Source organism: Diabrotica undecimpunctata, chromosome 7, assembly GCF_040954645.1.
Source record: "Diabrotica undecimpunctata isolate CICGRU chromosome 7, icDiaUnde3, whole genome shotgun sequence".
Classification (NCBI taxonomy): domain Eukaryota; kingdom Metazoa; phylum Arthropoda; class Insecta; order Coleoptera; family Chrysomelidae; genus Diabrotica; species Diabrotica undecimpunctata.
The window spans coordinates 149,319,748-149,327,815 of NC_092809.1; positions in this window are offsets into that span (position 1 = coordinate 149,319,748).

An 8,068-nucleotide genomic window follows, 5' to 3' on the forward strand; every position below is an offset into this window, starting at 1 on the left:
ATCTTGCAGGATGTTTTTAATATAAGAATCACCAGTCATCCGTCCAATCACTTCCACAAGTGCGGTACGTACCTCCCAACTAATACCTTTCCAAAGAAGTATGCTATCAACTCCAAAACTAACGGTCTGGGCGAGACTGCAGCTGGCAAATCGTTCTCCAACTCTTCTGTAGACTTAGTTTTAAGCACAGGCTTCCATAATAGGATTCTGGTCTCATCAGTGAAAAGAACGTTTTTCCAGTTGTCGGCATTCCACTAAATATGTGTTTTTGCAAATTCCAAACAACGAGCTTTATGATTTTGGAGAAGACGTGGAATTTTGGCGGGGCGTCTGGGCTTTAAGCTTGCTTCTTTTGATCTTCGTCTAACTATTTGTAAACTCACATTAACTTGTCTAACATTTCACAGCACATTTCTGAGGTGCATCGATGTCAATGAACGAAGAACCAAAAAACGGTCATCAATTACGATTGTGCACCTTGTGCGTCCTTGACCAGGCCTTCGTACAAAATTTCCTGTTTCGCGGTACCTTTCTAGAGTATTTGAAACTATAGATTCAGTTCTGCTGAGACGTCGTGCGATACCTTTTTGTGCATATCCTTTCTCGTACAAAATTACAATATGTGCTACTTGGACTTCATCGCAGTGCCGAATCGGTAGGATACTTGTTTTAAACTTAGTTAAATCAAAACAATATTTAATTAAACTTTAATTAAATTAAACTAAAAATAACCGAATTAGTATGATTTTTCCTTTACGTGAAGAAAGATTTTTATGATAAAATGTACGAATGACACTAACCACTGAATAAACTTCAAAATAAACATCAAAAATTTTTAAACCAGTTGAGTACATCAGCCTACTTTATGAGTATTATCAATAATCTAAAATTATTTTGAAATAATAGTGACTACAAAAAAAAATTGGAAAATTCGAAAATATTCGATATTTTTGTCCATGAGTGTATTTTAACTAACAATCTCTATTTTGACTATTAGCAATAATATGTTTTTTATATGTTTAAAACCATATTTTTCTATTAAAAGTCCATTTATGTACCTAACAAGGGGATGTCCGTTATGCAAAATGTCAAAACTGACCATAATTTGTTATTTTGATTTTTGAAATGTTTTATACTTTTTTTACAGGAAACGTAAAAAAGATCTTACTAACAATTGCTAAAACATGTAAAAAGCTTAAAATAGATACACCAACAAACACTGCTGCTGAACATTCTAAAGCTAATAGGGAATGTAAAAAACCAATTAATGATACCAACCCATTAGCGCTTAGTGGCAACTTTGGTTGCCAGTGATTTTCAACACCCATAAAATCTCATGTGTATTATGTGTGGCCTATTTTTAGGTTGTATACAAGGTGTTTCAAAAAAAGGTAACCCCATCTCTAGGGTAGATAAAAAACTAAAAAATAATTGGGGTTTGCTTAGTAAAAAATTTTTGTAACGCCATCCGTTTTCAAGATACAGGGCGTTGAAGAAAAAAAAATTTTACGCATTTTTTACGATTTTGCCGAAACTACATTGTAATGAAATTTTATACGAATATATTTTTGAAGCTAATACATCCCATGAATTTGTTTTTATACCTGATTCTCATAAAGGGCGCTAGTTACACGGATCGTACTAAGTATTAGTCAATATAACTTTTTTAAGAGTATAATTATTAATCAAAATTTCAAGTAAACTTAAACATCATTCAATTATACATGAAAAAGGTACTCTTGGTAAAACTCGATACTGTGTACCGTTTTCGGAATATTTTGATTTGAAAATTATGAAGTAATAATTGATGCTGGTATAAAATAGTTAGTAATTAAACAAAACTCACAAGAAGAAAATTAAAATAATGACTAAGAACATAAAATAAAATTCAATTACAGTAAGTGTTCAAAATGCCCTCCGTTTTCGCGAATACACATATTCTATTCTTTTTTCTAAAGATTCCATTAACTTTATAAACGGTAGGGGATCAGCTATGATGTCATTAAATTGAGGTTGAATTCTTTCTTCCAATTCTTGGCGTGAATTTACCTCTGTAGCATAGACTTTTTCCTTAATATACGACCAAACTGCGTAGTCCAAAGGGTTAAAATCGCATGACCGAGGAGGCCAATAAATCGGAGCTTCTGCACTTCTACCAATCCATCGATTTGGAAAATGATTACTCAACCAATTACGACACCTTCTATCAAAGTGTGGTGGAGCTCCATCGTGCATAAAAAATAAAGATCTTCGCTCGTTTAGCGTTAAATCTTCTAATATCTCGAATAAGGAATTGTTTAAAAAATCAAGATACATATCACCATTTAAATTTCCTGGTAGAATATGATAACCTATTAATTTGTTACCTAAAGTTGCTGCCCAAACATTAACTTTAAATGAGTGTTGGTAATGTGATACTTTTGACTCGTGGATTTTCATCACACCAGTAGTGTGCATTATGGGAGTTAAACATACCTTGTCGCGTAAAGGTGGCCTCGTCCGTAAAAAGAATGCATTTTAAAAAATTTGGATTGTGGGCTGTTTTTTTGCAATGTTTCACAAAAATCCATCTGGCAAGAGCTCTTGGACTTCTCTGTAATGATAAGGATATAATTGCTGTTCTTTCAGTATCCGCCAAGTACTTGAAGAAGACGTATTTGTTTGTCTTGCTATATTCCTTACGCTAACTGTTGGATCTTGATCAAGTAAATTTAAAATATTATTTTCTTTATTAATTGTTCCTGTTGTTATTGGTCTACCAGAATTTATTTTATTTGGTCTCACATTCCCAGTTTCTCGACAACGTCGTTCAACGGCTCTAAATGTTTTTTACTTGGTAAGTTTCTTCTAGGAAACTTTTCTTAAAATCGTTTGTATTTTGAGAACGATTTCCGAAGTGGAAGGAAGGAATTTAAGCTTTTTAATGATGAGAAAAGCCCGACAAAATGACATTTTTTACACTAAAATGTGATATATGACTAATAACTAAAAAAAATTTCAGATACCTGAAACTTGTCAGAGTTTCAAACTGGGCCATTTTGGCTTATTTCCCAATACTAAAACGATACCTTAAATAAAGATAGAGCAATGAGTTGGCCTATCTTTCTTTTTTTATTTAGTCGTTGTGTCTAAAATTGTGTAATATTTTCATGTGTATAATAATGTAACACTAAAATTGTAAATTTGTTTAAAAATAAAAATTATGTTATTTTATATAAATACTAAGTTTATTTTATTTCAAGTTGGTTTCATTTCCAACGCAGGTAAAACATATTTCGATTTTTATAAAGAAATTCAATAAATGAAGATTTCATCAGAAACATCGTATATCAATTTTTTTTCTTTTGTTCAATATTTAAACTAACAGTTCCATTGGATGATTAGAAAACGCATTAGGCAAAAGATATTGGACATATTTATGTAGCGTCGGTCCATATTTTTAAAAGCCTATAAATCATGTCTACAGGGACTGAATTGCCCATTATTATAGAGGTCTGTGTAAGTGTATATATAGTGTAAGTAAATAGCAAAATATTTAAAACTTACTTGTTCTTTAGTCAATCAGTATGTCTTTATTTATCATAATGAATATTCGCTTCATTCCTTCTTTATTTATCAGTGATATTTGTGTGCAATAAGAAATGTATTAATAAAGTATTTTTCTGCATTAGTATTTTTCTTAGTTAAAATTCTGAGAATTATCGGGTTTTTGTTTACTGCTGGTCTGAACAGGTAGTTAGATGAGAAGGTACAGAAATATTTGTTATTTCAAAGCCAAATTATCCTTTTCCCCTAGGATACTACATTTTTCATGATTTTTCATTGTAGAATAGAACTTGTAGCGGATGGTATTGTATTTCTCCTATTACGTGTTTTATTAACGTCTAATATTAACCCTTATAAAAATATTATAGTATATAGTATAACAGAGAAAGAAGGTAAACAAGAAAATGATATGATAAATAGTATAAAAATATGGCAATTACAATCCAAGTTCCACTAAACACACACAGACATAATATATATAAAACGCGTCGGTAGCCAAAGAGATCCCCTACGACAGTTACCGAGACCTATACTACTGGAACTTAAAAGCCGTTCCAAAAGAACAGAAATAATGAGCCAATCGAAAAGACTAAAAGGAACTGAAATTTATCTAAGTAAATAATATTGCAAGGAGATACAAGACCAGAGAAAAACACTGAAACAAAACTTAAAAGAAGCAAGAGAAAGGGGTCAGAAGGCATCGCTAAATTATAATAAGCTAAAAATAGACGACAAAACATATATTGTGGAAAGCTTAGGATACAAGAAGACACAAAACGAAACAATGAATACTAAATCATCTCAAGGAAAACCCAGACGAGAAGAAGATATACTGAAATATCACCAGGAGATGACAAAAATAAATCAGAAAATATGGCGAAAATAACCAAGACTGCAAACAATATTGGCACAAAGCCAAAAAACTGGGATCGTGTGTAAAAGTAGCACATAGTAAAGAACAAACGACCAGTATTACTAAAACATCCCGACAAACGAATATGGAAAACGCGTCTATGGAATGTAAAGATGCTTTAAAGAAAACGGATAAAAGTTAGATGACGAAACTAGTAAGGAAAAAGAACAACGAATTAAACATAAGGAAAAGAGGGAGAAAAAAAAACAAGAAGAAAAATAGTGTAAAAGTAGGAACCTGGAACGTTCAAACATTATTAAACCCAGGAAAATAAAAAAGGTAGCAAGAAAAATGTAAAGATATAGAATAGACATACTGGCATTACAAGAAGTACTATGGAAAGGAAAAGGAAATCTCAAAAAGAAAAACTACACAACATACTACTCGGTAGAAAACAAGCAAGGAAAAAACGGCACAGCATTCATGGTTAACAATAAGATTAGGGGCAAAGTTATAGAATTTAAAGCGATAAATTGACGAATGTCATATATAGAAATAGAAAACATGCAAGCCAATATGACAATCATAAACATATATGCATCCACAGAAAATGCACCAATAAAATGATTAAATTGAATTATATAAACTGGAAGAAGTATATGAAAGGTTACCCAAAAATGACGTAGTACTAATGGTTGGTGACTTCAATGCAAAAGTAGGCAAAGAAAACCGGTATAAGGAAGTAGCAGAGAAAGAAACCATTTATGACGAGACAAATGATAACGGAAGAAAATTATGCCAATTAGCAGAAATAATAAACAGTTACAATATAAGCACAAACTTCATGCACAGAAGAGAGCAGTAATATGGTTGATACCTAGCACAACAGATGGCATTCAGATAGATCACATACTAATTTTCAAAAACCATTTTCTAGTAATAGGAGAAATCTAAATAGAGATAATTTAAGCAAAGGGAACAAGACAAAACAAAAGAAGATGGAATCTGGAGAAGTTAAAAGAGCAGATACTAAAAGAATAATATGAGCCAACCCTAAAGGAAAATTTAACAGCAGCAAATAACACAGAGGGCATATGAAAAAATATAAAAGAATCCATTTTGAATTCAGCTAAAGAGGTGCTAGGACAGAAAGAATTAAAAAGAAGGAAAGAGTGGTTTGATGCAGAATGCAAAATCAAAATCAAACAGAAAAACCAAGCAAGAGATAAATGGATATCAACCAAAGAAGAACAGCATCGAAACAAATATAAAGAAAAAAAAATCGGTTGCCTGTAAAGTCGGTTTTACGGGCGAAAATTTTACGTGACAACGTCTTTTTCTCGGTAGAATATTTATTGATATGAATATTATTAAATTGCACAATAGGAACAAGGAATTGAATGAAAATAAGAATCGCACAAATTTTAACTATAGAAATATATTTTGTTTACTAAAACATAGTACATGTAAACTTAAACTTAACTAATTTCTATTTGAGTGATTTTGTTGAAGATAGGACGATGATCGCACAAGCACGGAAGCACGCACCGATTCAACGCGCCTAATTCTCTAGTGCTGCGCGCGCAGCGGACCGATCATGTTTGAGTGGGAGAGAGACGCAAGGCATTCGCCGGTCCGGCGGGCCTCTCTCTCGTTCGGTGACTCACTGTAACAGACGTGAGCGGGCGTTACACTTTTTCATGAATGACTCCGAGCCACAACCTAATTTAAGACGTTGTCACGTCAAAAGAAAGCAGCGGATAATTGTTGCAAGAACAAAAAAAAGACTGGGGATGGAAGAGCTGTTAAATGACCTAGAAAAGGTTCTAAAGACAGCGCCAAACTATTTGGATACCTAAAAGCTCAACAAAGAATCGACAGACCAGTAGGTAAAATTGACTCATGGGAAACACACTTCACAGAACTATATAGATGCAAAGCCCGGAAGAGGAAGTAGGCGCAATGGAAGACATTAGAGATAATGAAATAGCCTAAAAGACGACGATTATCTTAATATAAACAAAAACTGGCAATGATTGGTTATAGATAATATCTCTTCTGTATCTGTCAATATCTATTAAGTTGTTAAACGCTTTAATATGCCCTAATCCGGTTCTGATAAAAGAAACTCAAACACATGCTCATCCTAGTCAAACTGGACTCGAGCCCTCCAATCGCCCCAGAATTAACTCGCCATTAAAAATTATGAATTAGGTGTCAGTGGAGAGGATTTATGATGAAGCGGTACGTATGGACGTTTTGTTTTAATTGCAAATTTGTCACAGTTGCTTACTTGCATTTGGTCCTTTATTAAAAAATGCTGGATGCTGTTGTCAGGTTTAAAAAATACTGGTAATATAAATGGTATATTAAAGGGGTTCATCAAGGATAAAAGATATCTTCTGGCATTTTCGTAAAAATAATAAAATAATGTAAATTTGCCAAACGACACATGAAATAGTCGCTGTAGAATTGTATATATTAAACTTAATATGATATCCATAGATATAAATACATATGTATTCACTAAATACACGATGTCAATATTATTATTGTCGAACTTGATAGGATGCAGATTTTTTAATATACGTTTTGGTAGGACATTTGGCGAATTGTAATTTACAACAGTATTTCGTTGTCAAATTATTTTTCTGGTCCAAAACTTCTGGTTTCAAAACTCCATCTGGTCGAGGAGATTTCCAGTTATGAAGCTCTTTGATAGTATTTGAGACTTTTTCAGTGGCGAAGGGTGCGTAGGGAATATTATTGTAGTACTTAAGTTGTTTGTCGTCTTTTCAATCCATTTAGCATTGATGTTATAAGCAGCTAAAATGTTATGAATTTTCCCAAAAATTCATAAATTTATTCATGGCTTGGTTATGATTTATCTTTTCCTGTATTTATTACAGTGAAATTAAAATTCCTATAAAACAATTTCTTTGCATTTTCAAAAAGTATATTGTAACATTTCAGGTTGTTTCTAACTTTGTATCTCCTTAGGCGACCTGAATAAACGGAGAGTTTTTGAAGTTATACTTCTATACGCGCGCTCCACGTTGGAAATTTGTACGGGAGTAAATCGATAAAATCATTACATATGTAAGATAATGAGTAAGAGAAAGACAGAAGATATATTTTCTCTCTCTTCCTCCCTCGAGAATAAAAATGTTCCTTTTGTATATATATTTAATTTTATATATATTCTATATATATATATTATACAATATATATATATATATATATATATATATATATATATATATATATATATAATATAATATTTATTAATATAATTATTTAGGTGATGTGTTTTGTATTATTTATTAAATGTTCATAATTATTTTAGTCTTTTGTATTTCAAAATAATAATCTCAATAAATCACTGTATGACCGAAAACTGTCAATTTTGAAATACGTTTATGTCATGTCCAATTGATGTTCACGTAGGCAATATACTCATATATAAAATAAGCATTCAAAGTATAAATTGAAGATTTTTACATTGGCTAATTCTAAACTATTTTATACAATAAATATGAAGAAATATACTGGTAAGCAACCCGATGAGACTTTTTCCTTTAGCAATTATTCACCATATGATGTAGTAAAAAGGTTAAAATTTATCCCATCAAAAACACTAATCGTAAAGTGACCCTAGATAACTGGTTT